At 48.6% G+C, this 18,282-nt stretch overlaps 1 non-coding gene across 1 annotated transcript; it reads right to left on the reverse strand.

Annotated features, from left to right (window-relative positions):
• Positions 1 to 2,335: 2,335 nt before the first annotated feature.
• On the reverse strand, positions 2,336 to 2,435 carry LOC121828436 (small nucleolar RNA U13). Its single transcript, XR_006070905.1, has one exon. It is a non-coding gene; the product is annotated as a small nucleolar RNA U13 (small nucleolar RNA).
• Between the last annotated feature and the right edge of the window lie 15,847 nt (positions 2,436 to 18,282).

Below are 18,282 nucleotides of genomic sequence, written 5' to 3' on the forward strand. Positions count from 1 at the left end.
GCAGCATCTCATAGGGTATTCGGACAAACAACAGAACACCACAGCTTTGCCCGGTTGATACATAATGGTTCTCATGATCTGGTTCTGTACCTGTCATAGACCTGTGTTTCTGAATTACAAAGCGGAGGCCCCACAGTTAGTGTTACTAGCTAGAGGTGGGAATGGATGACTGTTCCTCTCTGTGAGTGTAGCTGAAGCTCATGGGTCTAATGTGTTTCTCCAAACAGAATAGAACCACATTGTTATATTTGACTAACTCTGGACTGTGGTAACCTCCTGTTATGTTCTGAAGTGACCTTACGGGTTCCAGTGTTGGAGCACTTGGTCCCCGGCTGGTGATTTTATTTTGAGACGTTATAGAACCTCTGGGGTGGGAAGTATGACAGGCAGCGGCGAGTTGACGGAACTTGGAGGAATATAGCCTAGCCCCATTTCTGGCCCAGCTTCCAGCCTCACTTCTAGCCTGAACTCTCTGCTTCTGGCTAAGTGTCTGTTTCCTGCCCAGGCATTCTGCTTCTTGATCTGCCGGGATGTGAACAACTTCCCCTGCCAGCTCCTACCACCACAGACTGGGCTACATCCACCCATGGTGCTCTACCCCTGAAAGACATGGACCCAAATAACTCTTGTTTAAATTTCATGTTGGTTCCTTGGTCATAATGATGAGAGAAACAGCTAACACTATCAATGACTTTTTTCATTGTGTTTTTGAGGGCTTTTTTTTTTGTCTAAAACTTAATGAGATATATTATACATTTTAATATAGAGTATTCTGTTTAAAGATGTTTTAAAAAGCCTTTAGAGGGAGAGATCGGCTATGGCTTGGTCTGTTTTTTTTCCTCAGCCCTCCCCCCCCCCCCCCCCCCCCCCCCCCGCCGTGAGAAGGGCTTGGCCAGACATTTAATGATGACTATCAGGGAGAGGCCTCCAGGCCTCAGAGCCCGAGGCTTAGTGGTTCCTCACCCTTTCCAGGGAAAGTGAAGCCAATGTGTTAATTCTGAACTTAGAGCAGGGAGTACCTAGCTTCTCACAAGCCCTGGTGCCAGATGGGAGAAGGAATTCGAGAGGGCGGATCAGGAGCAGGAATCCTGTCCACCCATGCTGTCCTTCTGCAGAGCCCTGGCAGGTATCAGAGAAGGCCCCACAAAAGCTGGAGGCCAAGCCTGGGAGCTGCTCTAGAGCTGAGCTGTGGCCACATGCACCCCAGTGTGTGGGCCCAGCTCAGCTCAGAGGAAGATGAGGTCGTGTAGGAGGATACTGGGACAGGAGGAGAAGCAAGAAGGGCCAGGCCCTGTTTCGGGACAGGCTGGCTCCCCTGTCATCAGAGAACAGCTGGGCTAGGCCATGGAAGTTCCGAGGCAGCCATGGATCCCAGGGGATCTGAAGGATGGGTGTGATTGGATAAGAGAAGGGAGCGTCATCTTGCTGCTTTGTGTCCCAGAAGGCCACCACAACACTATTTTTAGAAAGTGGTACGTTTAGTGGGGGAGTGAAATCCCACACTGCTTCATGACTTCTGCAGTTCCGAACATCAGGCTTTGTGAGTTATCTGAAGTTGGAGTAGTTGTGGCTAGTGTAAACAAGCCTTGGCCCTTGCCGGGCACGATGTCAGTCCCTGGAGCCGTGAACTCACCCGAGTCTGTGGGTCCTGCATCCAAGGGCTCAACCAGCCTCAGATCAGTTATATTCACAAAGGGAACCCCAAGTTCAATCCTCAGCACCACAAAAATAAAAAAACCCGCATAGGTCCTGAATGTGCACAGACTACTATTCTTGTTATCATCCTCCACAGAACAGTGTATCAACTATTTACAGAACATGCAGAGCATACTTTATAAATAATCCAAGGATGATTTGAGGTATACAGCAGAATGTGTACTGGTAAATATTATGTAAATACTACGGCAGTTTATATGAAGCACCTGAGCTGCCATGGAATTTGGTATCCATGGAGGTCCTGGATTCAATCTTCCTCAGTATTGGAGGATGACTGCACTGTGTGAGCGTCTGTTTTCCTCACAGAACCCAAGGAACGAAGCACAGAGAGGTCAGGCAATGGACCCAAGGTCACAGAGCCCCTGTGTGGTGGCCCTAGGAGTTAATCCCCAGATGTTCTGGGCCCGGGATCTGGTCAGGGACACCATGCTTTGGAGCCCTTAAAAACAACAATCTTGCTTCCCAGGGCTTGCTATGAAGTGAGAGCACTAGCCCCCCCCCTGCCCAGCACCCCTGCTGACCCCACCCCCCACGCCACCGGCTGCTCTCACTGAAGACAGGCTTTGGAGGGAGGATCATCCCTCACACAACAGCTTTGTCTCTCTTTCCCCCAAGTCCACATCAGCTGGGTACTGTGCGAGACTGTAATGGAGCAGGAGGGAAGCACACCTCACAGTCGAATGAAAACCCAATCAGCATGCTTACGAACCTCAAAGAATCTAGCCTTTTCTTTCTTTAAAAAAGACACAATGCTCTTGCCCCAAGCCTGGAGCCATTGATTCAGTGATAATAGGAGGTATTGTGTTGAGAGCAGCATCTCCTTGTAAGATAGCAGAATGTTCTCTTTGGCAGGTATAAAGAATATTGACAAAGGAGATTCAAATAGTCCTGTGCTGCCCGCACCCCCACCTCGCTGGCTCCTAGGGAAAAGGTGGAAATTGGCTTTTGAACATAGTATAAATACCATTACACATGTTCCCAAATATTGTTTCTGTGTGGTGATTTTTGTCACACGCACATAGTAGGTCTCAATAGAAGCTGACTGGAGCCAAATTGCCTGTGAGCATTCTGTCTGCTTTTTACCTCACCCTCAAGTGGGTGACTTCAGTTCTCTGGCTCACAATTCCCCATGTAAAGCGGGCTTGGTAGTATCATCTATCACAAAACTGATGCTTTTCAGTTCCCCACGTGATCATGTCCCGATAAAACTGTTGCAAGTCAAAATGCATGAATATGCCTCATCCAGGAGACCTAGCTTAGCAACATGAGCTGCAGCGTGGCCATTTTCTCCTGTGACTGTGGGGATGGCCAGCAATCGAAGTTCCTGCTACTGCCCAGCATCCCAAGGCAGCTAGGCCAGGAAAGAGCCTCCCTCGAAAGTCAAAGCATGGTGTCGATTACATGTGTGTAGCTTTTGAATCATTGTAAAGCTTCGGAGCAGGCAGACACAGCTCGAGAGGGGCTGTATCTACTTGGTTGGCTGACCCTGAGGATTTTACGTGGTGATTCAGGCTCGGTGGTCAGATCAATGCCTGGCCCAGCAATAGCCTTTACGTCTACTGCGGCTATGGCAGGCTATCAGTGAGAAGGCGAGAGGAAATACCTGGGATAGAGGAGGTCTCACCGGCAAGCTGCTCCTGATGGTCTGAGCTAGAAATGACATTGGTCTTTCTTGGATGTTTGTACAGTAATGAAAGCCTGTCAACACTTGGCAAAGTACCAGTGTGCCCCGTGGAAATCAGAGGGCAACTTCTGGGAGTCAGTTTTCTCTTCCCAACACGAGGGGCCCAGGGATAGAACTTGGACCCTGGTCAGGCTTGGCAGTGAGTACTTTTCTGTTGAACCATCTTGCTAATGTGACCACCTACTGACACCAGACTTAGGTCTGTAGGACTGGGAGGTTGCTCTGCTGCTTCAGATTGAGTTCTTTCTGCAAGGCTGTGTGACCCAGGCCTGGGTCTGAAGGTCATGGACTCCACAACTGCTTCTGGGAAAAGGCAGTTCCAACTCAAGTTAGCAAGCTGCCTCAGAGGTGTCATGGTGCAGACATGGTAAGAGAGGGAGAGCAACCGTCCATATACTAACAGGGCCTCTGAGCTGTGTCTGCTTAACCTGGGCCTGAAGTTCTCACTATGGCTCCCGACACACCCATGGGTGCTGGAGTCCGAGGTCCTATACAGTTCCAGATCTTCAGAATAGCAATGACGACACCGTGGGAATGAGAGAGCCTTTCTGCCCTCTTCCCAGAGAGGGAAAGTGGCTGCCAGAGAAATATTTGCCTCTTGGCTAATTAGATAGATGTAGATCTAAAACGAGACCCAGCACTGTTGACTTTCCAGCCAGGGATCTGACTACAAGGAAGCAGTGCTTCCAATAACAGGCCCCCTCCCCTAGGAGCACTGCTTTAAACGTGTTTCAGAAAACCCTCCAACTCTGGCCCTTGTCGAGACAGACTACATAGATCAAGGGCAGGGTCTAACGTCCATCCAGATCTGAGAGCTGTGGATAGGGAGGGAGAGAGATGACTCGCTGGGGGCCGGGGTGGGGGCAGAGGGTAAACATTGGTTGTCCTTGTCTGCCTGAAGGTAAAGGAGAGGGGCTATCCTGGGGTCACTCAGAGAAGTCTGAGGGCTTGGCTGGCACGCACACTTTTGGTCACTTCTCTGTGGATGTACAGAGTTGAAAGTACAGAAGTTGAAAGTGAGCCTGAGGAATGCAACAAGTGGAACCTATACTGTGTAGATCTACACATTGTTTCATTTTTTCCCCTAGAAATCTTTCTTTATGTCTCTCTCTGAAACACTGACAGTTGATAAACAACAGAGACTAACCATGGATCAGGCCCAGTGGTAAAGCATTTGCCTGCCTTGTGTGAGGCTGTGAGTTTAATCCCCAGTCCTGTAAAAAACAAACAAGCAAAGAAAGAAGGAGAATCCTAAAAAGCAAACACCAAAACTGGTCCGGATGAGTTTTGAGATACTTGGCTGCTAGGTCCCCTCTGTTAAGATTTGTGTATCAGTAGCCCAGGATACGGAGTGGCTTCCACGCTCCCAGGTCCTGACAGCCCGGGGACTAACAGCATGTACACACTTTGGTCCACTTCAAATTCTCTGGTCAGAGACTCTCGGATGGAGGGACACTTTAAACGCCCCTAATGTCATCCGATGAGTGCTCAAGTTTGGGAACTATTGCCCGAGACCGAGTTTCTTAAATCCTGTTTCCTCTCCTAGCGTTGCAGGCCTGGCCTGATCACCAATCCAGTGACCATCTAGCAGCATAGACAACCCTCCAACTGCCCAAACTCTTTGCCCTCTGTGTCCTCCCTCCGTCTCCAACAACTGAGCTTCCACCAGAGAAACTCTTCCCTTTCATCCCTAGAGAGGGCAGCTGCTCCCTTCCTTCTTTCTCTGTGGTGAGAAATCCACAAAAGCCTCCTTACTTACTGCTCATCCATTCATTTTTTCCATTATTAGTTGAGCTGGGAGCACAACGATGACAAGAAGGTGCAGATGAAGGAGAACAGGCCTGCGTGGGGGAGGGGCTACCAGCATCTTCCACATCTCACCTCGGGGTCTGCCTCCTAGTGAAACTACAGAATAGGTCACATCTCCGCTCCTTTCTATGGGATGGGTGCTGTGGGATGAGCCTTCTGTATGCTGTGAATATGTATTACTCTCATTGGTTAATAATAAAGCCGTTTGGCCTATAGCAAGGCAGAACAATGTTAGGTGGGACAATCAAACTGAGGACTCAGATGAAGAAGGGCAGAGTCGAGGGAGAGAGATGCTAGCGAGCTGTCCAAGAAGCAAGATGCAGAGGGAGCAGGAGATGAATACGCCATGCTAATAAAGGTCCCGCCACATGGCAGAGCATAAATAAGGAATATAGGTTAGCTTAAAATGTAAGAACTAGTTAGTAATAAGCTTGAGCTATTGGCCAAGCATTATAATTCATATTAAGCCTCCGTGTGTTTATTTAAGAGTGACTTTGGGACAGGAAATCTCTGCCTACAAATGGGCAAAGCTTAAACTGGATGAGCTTTTTTGTAGGCTTCTAGCTATAGTGACTTGGGCTTCCAAAGAGGGCTGATGGCTGAGGCAGAGACGTGCAGTGAGCCTAAGTTGTCATTGGGTGAATATGGTGGATGGATGGGTGGGGGAAAGAATAGATGTTTGTCCTGAAGACACAGAATCACAGAATAGTCAGTGAGGGGCATTGAGTTGGATAGGATATCTTTTTGTGTGGCAGGGAGAGTGGAGTGTGTGTGTGTGTGTGTGTGTGTGTGTGTGTGTGTGTGTGTGTATATGTGTGTATGTGTGTGTGTCTGAGACTTCAGCAATGGACACTCACCAAGCCCTACATCTCTGATATCCTGTGTCCTGGCTGCCTAGCCTCTCAGGCATAGCAAACAGGACAATGCAGGAACTCCAGCAAATAAAGCTTGGAGAAGCCAGCCAGGCCAGAAAGCCCTCTGAAGTCCCCCGGCCTTATTCCTGTTGGGGCCGGAAGCTTCTGATGCAGCCCCCTAGCGGCTAGACACCAGCTTATGCTTGGCTGGCTTTTCCTCTTCAGGCAATCACGTTCCCCGGACCTTGGGAGGGAGGACGGCTCTTCCACACTGCTCCTCTGAGGACCCCAGCCCTGACAGATGGGCCCACTCTTGTATTGTTCCTGTGTTCCCTCAGCCTGGACTCTGTATCCCTCTGTCCTCACCCACTTAGAAGCTCACCATGCTTTTTTAAAAATTATTTTTTTTTACTTTATTCTTATTTTATGTGCATTGGTGTTTTATCCACATCCATGTCTGCATGAGAATGTGGGATCCCCTGGAACCATAGTTACAGGCAGTTATGAGCTGCCATGTGGGTGCTGTGAATTGAACTCAGGACCTCTGGAAGAACAGTCAGTGTTCTTAACTGCTGAGCCATCTCTCCAGCCCTAAACATTATTTTTAACAACACAAGAAATGCACACGTATGTTTTCATTACTAAGAAGTCAAAATAAACAAATGTTTTCCTTTGTTCTCCAAACACCCCTGGCCTATCAGAGAACACTCCCCTCAACCCAATGAGAACACTTTTTATCAGTCTCCTGAAGTTTGTTTTTTTTTTAAACCACCATTAAATTTGCATTTTCATCTTAATTTTTGTATTTTCCCTTTGGTGGAGCTAAGTAAATATCACACTGTGAAAGTGCTCTTTTCACTTAGCGACACATCTTCGCGGTCTCTCTGTGTCAGCACAGCGATGCTCTGTTATGTGCGTCATCTGTTTACTCATCCGTGATTTTTCTCTCAGCTGTCTTGCACAGCAGGGCAGGGATGTGCTGCCTATTCAGGTAGTTATGTGCTATTTATTTATCAATTTATTTACTAAGACAGGCTCTTGCTGTGTAGCCCAGGCTGCCCTTGAGCAGTCTATGAAGTTCATACTGATCTTAAACTTGAGATCTCCAAGCTCAGCCTCCAAAGAAAGGGGATTAAGGCATGTGCAACCATGCCTGGCTTGGTTGCTCTTCTTGGGTTAGCTGCAGAAGACTTCCTGTGCTTGACTGTTACAGGGATGCTGCAGAGGATATTTTTGCACATGCCTTTTTGAAGGATACATACTTTTTGCATTTTCATAGATGCTGCTAATCTTCCTTTTGAATTGCTTGCTCTCTGGTCTCCAAGACCCCAGTACACCCTACCCTTGTCTACAGCAGTTGATATTTGTCTTCACCTTCTAATCAGATAAGCAGGACAGGGAATCTGATTCTCACTCTAATTTGCATTTCCCTGATTACTTAGGAGATGGAGTATATTTTCATGGCTACTAGCCATTTGTGAATAAATGTTCATTGGGTAAGTTAGGTGCTTGGTAAAAGTATTGATGAGGGGAGAAGAGGAACATGTCCTTGTGCAGATTGTTCCATGAAGTTCCGTCACTGAGCTAGTTTGTGGGTACAGCTGGGGTGCAGTCAGTGGGGTTATTTATAATGCATGGAATAATACAGAGTCAAATACCCAGTAAGAGAGACTATATTGGGCCTCTCACATAATGCGTTTCCTTCACTATCATAGAACCCAGAGGGTGTGCATAGAGAGAATCGCCACTCATTTTAGCTTCAGTTTGTTTCAGTTATCTGCTGCTGCCTAACCAGTCACCCAAAACATAATGGTGAACACAGTAACAGTTTCCTATTCATTGGTGTGTCTGCAGTTTAGGGATAATTCAGTGGGGACAGTCCAGCTGCTAATGGACAGCTCTGTAAGTTGTCTTCCAGGCCTGAGATAGTCAGGGAAGAGTGTTTATTTTACATGTTTAGGGAATGGGCTGGGATGGTTGGAAAAGCTTCGGCCTGGATGAGAACCTCTCTAGTGGCTTCTTCATATGACTCAGCTCAGGCTTCCTCAGAGCATGAAAGTCTCAGGAAAAGGACTCTTTTTACTTGGCAGCTAGCTCCCTCAAGACACATAGTGGAAATGTATCAGGTCTTGCGTTTGTTTGTTTGTTTGTTTGTTTGTTTGTTTGTTTTTTGAGACAGGGTTTCTATGTGTAGTTTTGGTGCCTGTCCTGGATCTCGATCTGTAGACCAGGCTGGCCTCAAACTCACAGAGATCCTCCTGGCTCTGCCTCCCAAGTGCCGGGATTACAGGCATGTGCCACCACTGCCCAGCTGTATTAGGTCTTAATGCCCGGACTTGGATATCCCAGAAATTCCACAATGCCTCATTTCATTGGTTGAGCTAGTCCCAAGACCAGTAGAGGAGAAATGGATTCCATTTCTTGGGGGAAGGAGTTGGAAAGCATCTTTGCAAAAACCTGTGGGGGGCTGGAGCCACAGACTAATACTGTGAAAACCTCTCCACAACTATTGGAACAAAAGGAGACTGCATTTTAAGCATATGGGTGTCTTAGATATCTGTAGGCCAGGAAATGCAACCATGGAAAGACCTAGAATGGGAATTTAAATCTCACTGGCCTTTCTTGGTCTTCCCAGGCTTCCTCCTTCTCAGCAGGAACACCTGGGAGAGTAAAACCACTCACTCCATGCTGGGGAGAGAGAGTCAGAGGAAGGGAAGGAGAAGAGAAGAGGGGAGAAGAAAGAGAGAGAGAGGGAGAGGGAGGGAGGGAGGGAGGGAGGGAGGAAGGGAGGGAGGGAGGGAGAGAGAGACAGGGAGAGAGAGAGAGGGAGAGGGAGAGGGAGAGGGAGAGGGAGAGGGAGAGAGAGAGAGAGAGAGAGAGAGAGAGAGAGAGAGAGAGAGAGAGAGAGAGAGAGAGAGAGAGAGATTGAGAGAGAGAGCCCTGGGCCCCAGAATGCTCCAAAAACCTGGAATACCCCCCCACCAATAGGCCCTATCTCTCTTAGAGTTCTGCTGGCTTCCGGTGGCATGGATTGCTTTTCCAAGAACACAGTGAGATTATCCCAGAGAAGCACCTTAGTTATCAAGTTCTCAACCATCCTAAGTTTTTCTGAATCTAAATTTAAACCCTAGATGGGCCCTGGCCTGGACCAGTTGTTCCTCTATGGAAGAATAGAGGCTCAGAGATGTTGAAGGTGTTGCCCAATAGCCTTGCACAGGAAGAGAGCTCAGTCCTGAGCTCGGGTGCCCCATCTGACTCCAGAGCCGGCTTTCTCTCTCGGCTTCCCTGGGGGCTCTGCCAGGCTTCAGCTTCTGTCCAGTGCAGTTCTGTAGATGCCCCCTCCTAGAGAAACAGCGTCTTCTGGGAGAAGCAGTGCCATCCCACCTGCATAGCTGTGGTCCCACCTAGGAAGATAATTCAGCTACAGCCAAGGGCTTCAGTGACGCCAGTTGACTTTCTGCCTTGGAGCTGAGCTCTAGTCGCAGCACAGGGTGGGAAAGTGGATTTTTTTGAAGCCTGATATGGATCCAAGTAGGCAGGGACACTTGCTTCTGTGCCTCCAACATGTGGGATATCTGCCTTGCTGTGGCTCAGACGAGGCCTGTTATATTGACTGGAATATGCTGCATGGCCTGGATAGTTACACCCTGGGCTGCCTTCCCCTTGGACCCCTCCCTGTACAGGTCTCAGACCTTTCTCTTCTAGAAGGGCCTTGGATGACGTCAGCTACAGCCTTGAATGTCCTCTTCACTCGGTTATACCTAAGAATATCCTCATTCTGCAGGGCTTATGTTTCCATGACACCATTTTAGAAGCCAGGCCTGAGGACAGGTTCTGCCTCTGGTTGGATGTCTGTCTCCTCCAAACTGTCATCACCGGAGTTGTGGAGCCGGGCAGCGAGGTCCAGCAACTCCTTGTGGAGAGTCTGCTCTGCACAGAGGCTGCTGTAGCACAGGCAGCAGAAGCCTTGAAGCCCACTGCTGTCCTACACGGAGGCTTTGCTGTGGGAGGCAGGCAATAAACGAGATGAGTAAGTTGAGCACACGGTGAGTCACGTAAAGGCGAGTTGCTGCGGGGTGAAAGAATGCTAGGCAGGGAGATTAGAGTACGAGGAGGGGGCAGTGTTCCAGATTAATTCCTGTTGTTGTGATAAAATAACCTGACCAAAAAAGCAACCTAGGGGAGAGAGGGTTGATTTTATTTTTTAAGTCCATGCCATTGCCATGGGGAAGTCAGTGTCAGGAGCTTGAAGCAGCGGATCACATCCCTTCCAAAGCCAAGGGTAGAGAGAAATGAATTCATACGTGCTCATTTGCTTGCTTGTTTGTGCCTACCTCAACTTCGTATACAGTTCTTACACAACTCTTATACAGTTCAGGACCCCTTGCCAAGGGAATGGTGCTGCCCACAGTGGGCTGGATCTTCCCACATGAATTAACTTAAGACAATCCTCCACAGATATGCCTGCCTATGTGTAAACTCATGGTAGACCTCATTAAGACTGTTTTCCCAGGTGATCAAAGATTGTGTCAGTTTGACAATGAAAGCTAACTATCACATACAGGATGGTGTGCTTTCAGAGGAGAAGACCTTTCCTTGAAGGAAACATTCAAGCAAAGATCTGTAGAAGGTGAGGTGAGGTGTGAAAATGGGGTTCTCTGGGGAGCCGCCTTCCAGGGAGTGGGTCCCAAGGGGTTAGAGCAGAACTATGTATGACATATTTAGGCAGAGAGAGAGAGAGGGGTGGGGGGAAGAAAAGGAGGAGGAGAGAGAGAAGAGATGAGAAGAGGAGAGAAAGAAGAGAGGAGAGGGGATAGGGGAGGAGAGAGGAGAGGAGAGGAGAGGAGAGGAGAGGAGAGGACAGGAGAGGAGAGGAGAGGAGAGGAGAGGAGAGGAGAGGAGAGGAGAGGAGAGGAGAGGAGAGGAGAGGAGAGGACAGGAGAGGAGAGGAGAGGACAGGAGAGAGGAGAGAGGAGAGGAGAGGAGAGGAGAGGAGAGGAGAGGAGAGGAGAGGAGAGGAGAGGAGAGGAGAGGAGAGAAATGAGGCCTTGAGGGCTATTGTAAGAGCATTGGCTTTTATGCTGAGACATGGTTTCTTTTCTTTTCTCTCTCTCTCTCTCTCTCTCTCTCTCTCTCTCTCTCTCTCTCTCTCTCTCTCTCTCTCTCTTTTTCTTTTTGGTTTTTCGAGACAGAGTTTCTCTGTGTAGTTTTGGTGCCTGTCCTGGATCTCACTTTGTAGTCCAGGCTGGCCTTGAACCCACATAGATCCTCCTGGCTCTGCCTCCCGAGTGCTGGGATCAAAGGCGTGTGCCACCACAGCCGGGCTGTTATATTACTATAGTTAACAAAGAAAACTGTGTGGTAAGCAACCATGAAATGAAGTTACTTTCTAATAATTTTAGTTCTTTCTGATTACTAAGCACTGTGTCAAGCACTTGTAATCCTATAGCCACTTCTTGACTTGGCACATTATCCTCATGAGGGGATTTAGACAAAGAGAGGTTTAGTAACTTTTACAAGGTCACACAGCTATAAAGTCATTGCGGTGGTTTGAATGAAAAATGAAAACACTCAGGTATGTGAACACTTGGTCCCCAGTTGGTAGTGCTGTTGAGTGAGCTTACAGAGCCTTTAGGAGACGGAGACTTAATAGAGGATGTGGGGGTGGGATGGTGGGGTTGGGGTGGGGATGGGGGGGCGGGGTTTGAGGGTTCATAGCCTCGCTCTGCTTCCTGTTCCCTCTCCTTTTTTTCTCTCTGCTTCCTGACTGAAGGCTGGCTTCAGGTTCCTGCTACCACGCCTTCCCAGCCATGCTGGGCCCCGTTCCTCTGGGGCAGTAAACCAAAATAAAGCCTTTCTTCACAAAGTTTCCTTCGGTCATGGTGTTTCATCACAGCAGCAGGAAAGTAATCAATAATAATAGACTAGGAATTTGAATCCAGGCAGCCTGAATCCTAAGGCTGTATTCTGGGCCACCTCTTCCACTATCTTGAATTAATGAATAAATAGAATCTTCTCAGCTATGATTCTGTTCCATTTAGTCCAAGATATGACATTGTATAGCATAGGCTAACTTCACCATTTATCTAAGTATTTATCCATACGCCCGCCTACCCATCCACCTTTCACCTGTCTATCACCCACCCACCCATCAACCTTCCCTTTTCCCTTCTACTCATCTTTCACATATTGACCTACCCAACCATCCACACATCCCACCAACCACGTATCTAAACATCACCATCCATCTACCCACATATCCCCCCATCCACTTATCAATGCCTTTCCCATCATCTTCCTACACATCCACCTACCCAGCCACCCACTCTTCGCTCCCTCCTTCTCATCTCTCAGCAATCCATTCCTCCAAGTGCTCAGTATTCATGGAGGCCTGTATACCCAACTATACTGAGCAGGGGACCCGGCTGCTTTGGGTGGTCCTTTCCATTTCAAGCACATGGCAACAGAAGCCAGAGAGCAGCCTCGCATCCCACTGCAGCTCTCCTCTGCCCAGCCCTGCAACCTCTCTGGGCCTCAGTGACTCTGCTGTCCCTTAGCTTGGTGGCTGTCAGTGGGCTCTGAGGTTCCTGGCCGTGGAGCATGCTCACAGGGCAGATGAGCTGTGTTGTCTTGCTGCCTAAAGGTGGCATCTGGGGAATGGTTGCTCAGCCTCCCCAAAAGCTTAGAAAGGAGGTGGCCATTTGTATTCAATGAAGAGCTCTTGTCCTGTCCTTTGTGTGGGGAACCATACTTTTCTTGCCACTTTGTTTGTGTGACTCTGGATGGGGACTGAGGCCAGTACAGAGAAACCAGGCCTGGTGAGGAGTCCACATCCACTACCTCCTCCCTTCCTGGAGGAAGCTGAGCCCTGGGTCCACCTGAGCACTGCTCACCTATGCCTGCTAGAGGCATGGTTTATTCCTGTGCTCTCACCTCAGGCCAGGCGAGCTCCAGGAAGCTGGCTCTGGGGTACGAGGTGTCTGTCATGTCATTTGGTTTCTGACCAATCTCGACACTCCCCTCTGCCCTGTCCCTGCTGCTGTATGTGACAGTTTGTCTCCTCGGTGGTAGACTGAGGGAGACTTCGGGCGACAGGAGAAGAAAAAGCAAAAGGACACTAAGGACTCTCAAGAGCCAGGCGACAATGGTTGCCTTGGAATATCTGGGGCTCATTCCTCCCATTTTTGTTTGTTTTACTGTAGTGCTGAGGACTGAACCTAGGACCTTGCCATAGGCAAGGCAAGTGCTCTACCACTGAACTACACACCCCAACCTCTTTTCTCCGTTTTGAGTTTTGTTACTTATGCCCATGAAGCCTATTTAAGTTTATTATCATTTAAAAAGAATTTCAAGTTGTAGAAAAATGTTAATTAGTTATTATCATTTGGCCATATTTAGAGTATTGTTCGTTCTCTCTGTGTATCTCACACTCCCATACACGTATGTATCATATATTTTATACCTTGAATACTTTAGGGGTTGAAATAGTTTCTAAAATGTGAGTGTGCAGGTGTGTGCCTTTCTCAGACAGGTGTTGCTATGTACCCCAGGCTGGTCTTGAACTCTCCATACTCCTGCCTCTGCTTGTGGAGGGCTGGAGTTGCAAGGCCAGTGTTACAAGGCCTGGCAGGGCTCTTTGTGGTGGAGCAGCTGAAGCCAGTAGCTGAAATTGCAACACTGACCTTACCATTGGCTCAGCTGTGTGTCCCACATTCAAATTTCGCCAGCGCTCCCAAGAGGTTTTTATTTTATTTTATTTATTTATTTATTTATTTTTAAAGATTTATTTATTTATTATGTATACAGTATTCTGCCTGCATGTATCCCTGCAGGCCAGAAGAGGGTACCAGATCTCATTACAGATGGTTGTGAGCCTCCATGTGGTTGCTGGGAATTGAACTCAGGACCTTTAGAAGGGCAAGCAGGGCTCTTAACCTCGGAGCCATCTCTCCAGCCCCAGCTTTTTGCTTGTCTGTGATGGGATCCAAGACTGTATTTGCATTGACTGTAAGATTGTATTGCATGGTCATGCCGTTTTAATCAAGGCTGTTGTTACGTAGCATTCTCTAATCTCTCATGACCAATGCTTTTTCACAGCCCTGAGCATTACTCTGGAGAAAGCACCAATATTTGGAGCAGTCTGGTACTTTCTTGTGGCTGGAATGGGCAAGGATATTATAAGGCCAATGCACTCTTGAGGTCAAGGACTTTAGGAAATAGAGGAGGCTCCCACAAGAGGATTTTGGGGTTGCTGGCCAATGCTGCATCTACTCCATACTTGTGTACTCATTCATCTATCCAAGATGTGTTTGTTGGCTGGCGGTATACTCGGTGGCCAAACACTTGCCCACCATGGAAGACATCCTAAGTTCAATCCCAGGACTGCAAAAAATAAATGCATCTAGCTATGGATCACACAGTGTTCTGAATTCTGGAACATGTCCATGATCTGTGATGAAATCAGACACTCCCTCTTTCCCTGGACCCCCAGAGGCCTGGCCTTGTTTGGCAGTGGGGTCTTTGTGATGTGAGGCATGGATATTCTTGCATTATTGGGGTGGGTGATGTAAGAGACAGAATATGACAGACACATGAGGGAAGGTCATGATGTCTGCAAGCTGGCAGGACATAGGGAAGTATCATTTCAAAATAGACTGAAAGTGATTGCCAGCTGAAATCACTTCCATGTGGAGCTCCAGAAATGGCCACCTGTCTATCTTTCCCATATGCAACAAGCCATATGATTCTTCAGGGGAGATTGCCTTTACATACTAATGCCAAAACAGCCTTGATCACCAGAGCCTGGGAAACATGGCTGCCACAAACCCCAATGACAGACTCTGATACGGGGCTTACCCTTCATCAGCTTCTACAACTCTCACCATGCCTCAGAAACATCTCCAGGATCCCTGATCTGAGAACAGATGGCCACCCTTCCTGCCATTCCTTCCCACATTTGCTGTTCTCTTTCTAGTCCATGTGAGTAACACATGTGAGCCAGCACATTTTAGAGTACACTCATAGGGTGAGAAGCCCCATGTACGGGTCAAATTTATTACACTATCCTTCTTTTCTATGGCTACTAAGCCTTTATACTAATTTGGATCCCAGATCCAGCCAAAGAGCCCACACAAGCTGTTGGGGCCACAGGAGGCAGGAGGGAGCAAGGCCCTGCAGATGCTTTGACTGTGTAGTCTGCCCAGTCGACCTTCTGTGGTATTAAGCCACCCAGTTTGGTTTGTTCCCAGGACTCTCTGCCCAGAAGCTCAGTTCTGACCTGATGATGGGGCCAGGGCCCTCTCCCATCAACTCCGCAGCCTTCAGCAAATCTCTGAATCCCACCAATGTTTCTTTGCTGTTCCATGCTGTCAAGGTAACTGGCATCTTGCCTAACTCAAGGGAGTTAGCAGACAAAATGAAGTGCTTGGTACTCGGTGTAGTGCATCATGATTGACAGCTGTGACTGCTCCAGCCTACCCTTATCTGCTAACAAGACTGATCATCCTTCCCCAGACAGGTAGCTGAGGTTAACTCTATCTGATCAGGCCCCAGATCCCTGGGGACATGAGATTCTAGAAATGTCTGTCTCTGCAAGCTCACAAGCAGGGGATAAACATGCCTCTGTGGCATCCTGTCTCAGTAGGCTGGAACCAATGCCAGTTTATTTGGCATGGGGATCCTGGTGGCCTTGCTTGCCTGGGCCCTCACTGTCACCATGAATCTAGTGTAATAAGTGGTTGGCTTCAGCTACTGGGTTGGGAGGTCACAGCCTCTGGAGGTGGAGAGGGCTGACTGGCCTCTGTTCTGTCCCAGAAACCCTGGAGCCTTTGTGTTGGCTGTGTCCTTGCCTTGGGGCAACACACACACACACACACACACACACACACACACACACACACACACACACACACAGAGAATTTTGACTGCATCTTTTTGTACCTCCGCCAGGACACTCTAGGGCATTTAGAATTGTTATCAAGGTGCAACCCGTGGCATCACGAGTCCTTACTCTCCAGAGAGTAGGCAGGTGAGACCAGGATGCTACACATGCCCTTCTAGGCCCCCAGATATCCCCTGGCTCCTCTTACACATAAGGTGGTGGTGGTGGTGTACTGCTCATGGGTAGGCCTGGAGCAGAGGACTTGCCATCCAAAGCCTCGCATGGACTTACCAAAAGGGCTCCTAAGAAAAATATCACCAAAGAACAGTCACTGTGAGTCTTTGATTACAGTTTTCCTGGCTGCCTGGAAGCAGGGCTCGGCTGGAATCCGTGGATATTTTTAGGTTGTATAATACAGCTCTACCTTGAATTTGCATAGCCATTTTTTTCCTTCCCTTTGAAGCCTTGTCGTATCAACTCGTTCAATGCCAGTACATTTTGTTGCAATGCAAATCTGCCAAAGACATTTTCCAATTTCCCAGATGGTAAACTGAGGCTCTGGGAGGCAAATCAGCAGGTCAGAAAGGCTTGAGAGACAGAGAGGTGTTCCCGTAGGCAGTACCCCCCCTGCAGCTTGTCTCAGCCATGGATGAGGGCTGGGGCCTACTTCTTGGCTAATCTCATCTGCCTCCACTGCATGGATAAGCTGAAGCTGGCCTCTGAGAGGGGCAGGGAGCCTCAGTACCCAGAGGATGCCAAGGCAGGGCTGTGCCACGTTAGCATAACCACAGCTTCCACAGTTTGCTCTGCCAGGTTCTGGCAGCTCCTGCAGCTTGTAGCTTGAGTCATATAAATTGTTAGATTTGGTTTTAATTTATGTGCTGATGAATATCCCTCTCCGGAGGCCGGAGGTGGGAAAGCAAGTCTCTTTTTAATTATTCGGGGTATTATTCCTAAAGCCCTTTGAGCTGAGGCTGGGAACAGGATGGTTCTGCCTTTCCAGTGGGTGCCCAGATTCCAACACCGTCACATGCCCGCTAAAGCACCCAAGGCCCAGGCTGAGCCCAGTGGCTCCTTCCCACTCTTCTCCCCTTCTCACTTGCTCCTCTTGCCTCAGAGGAAAGAGCTGGTAGGCCCCTCTGCCTGCAGGCCTTGGGTGGGTGGTTAGAGGGGGTGAAAAGGCCTGATAGCCTGTTACCCACCGAGGAACAGTGCCCCTGGGGGAACAGCTTTCTAGTCACACACACGCCCCCCCCCCCATCAACTGGATATCACAACCATGTCATCCCTCTAAGTAAATGTCTCCATTGGCTCCATGTTCCCCGGAGTAAAATGGTGGGCCTTGCAGACACACAGAGCTGTGCATGAACACACCCTGCTGTCCTTCCCCTCCTTCATTCCAACCCCAGGCATTTATCGGCCAGACGCTATTTTACCTCAGGGCCTTTGCACTGTCCATTCTCCCAAAGATACTTCACTAGATACTTCCTTGGCTCACTTTTCCCTCTCCTTCTTCAAAAGTCACTTCATAGAGACACTCTCCAACCATACAGAGCACTCCCTACATCCAAAGCCTTCTACTCCTGTACATTGCTCTTCTGGAAGGAGAGCTGCTTCGGTAGGAGAGTCCTCTGCCTTCTTGTTCCAGGTCTGGACAGTCCACAGCCGGCAGGTGACCGACACAGGCTGTGGAGGCCTAGAGCTATGTCCTTTGCTGTGCGTGTGGTTCTTGTGACTCGGAGGAAATTGGTATTCTAATTATGATTAATGAGATCATGCTCTGACAGCACCGACTCCATCTTGAGCTTCTAAGAAATGCTCTAACTGAGCCAAATGGCTGGCTGATCGTCACCCTGACAACTGGCTGACAGCCACATTGACAACTGAGCACCAATATGTAAATAACATCGTTGGTACCTGGGCCTTTCCTCCAATATGGGCATCCAAGAGCTCAGATAATACTTTCTGTGACTACAAACAAAAACACTGTGACCTGAGGCCCTGCCCCAGCAAAATCCTTTGTCTTCTTCCCTGGCACTGTGGCAGTACTCAGACCCACATGAGTGTCACCTTGAAGGGTGGTCTCGTGGGCCAGTTTGGAAGCTTCCTCTGTGGGCACAAACTGTTCATTTCCTTGGCAGTGCTCTGTTCTCAGCCTGTTTCTGCTGGTATTTCCATCTATTCCTCCTGCTCTATTTTTGCTTCTTCTGGTTTTGTGTGCGGTACAATAAGCCACTTCACTTCAAACAGTCTTCGCCTGGCCTGGCTCTCGTCCAATTAAAGGATAAGAGGAGCTTATCTTTCCTCCTGGAGAAAACCATCCTTAAGGTGGAACTGGT

Source organism: Peromyscus maniculatus, chromosome 3 (assembly GCF_049852395.1).
Source record: "Peromyscus maniculatus bairdii isolate BWxNUB_F1_BW_parent chromosome 3, HU_Pman_BW_mat_3.1, whole genome shotgun sequence".
In the NCBI taxonomy this organism is placed as follows: Eukaryota; Metazoa; Chordata; class Mammalia; order Rodentia; family Cricetidae; genus Peromyscus; species Peromyscus maniculatus.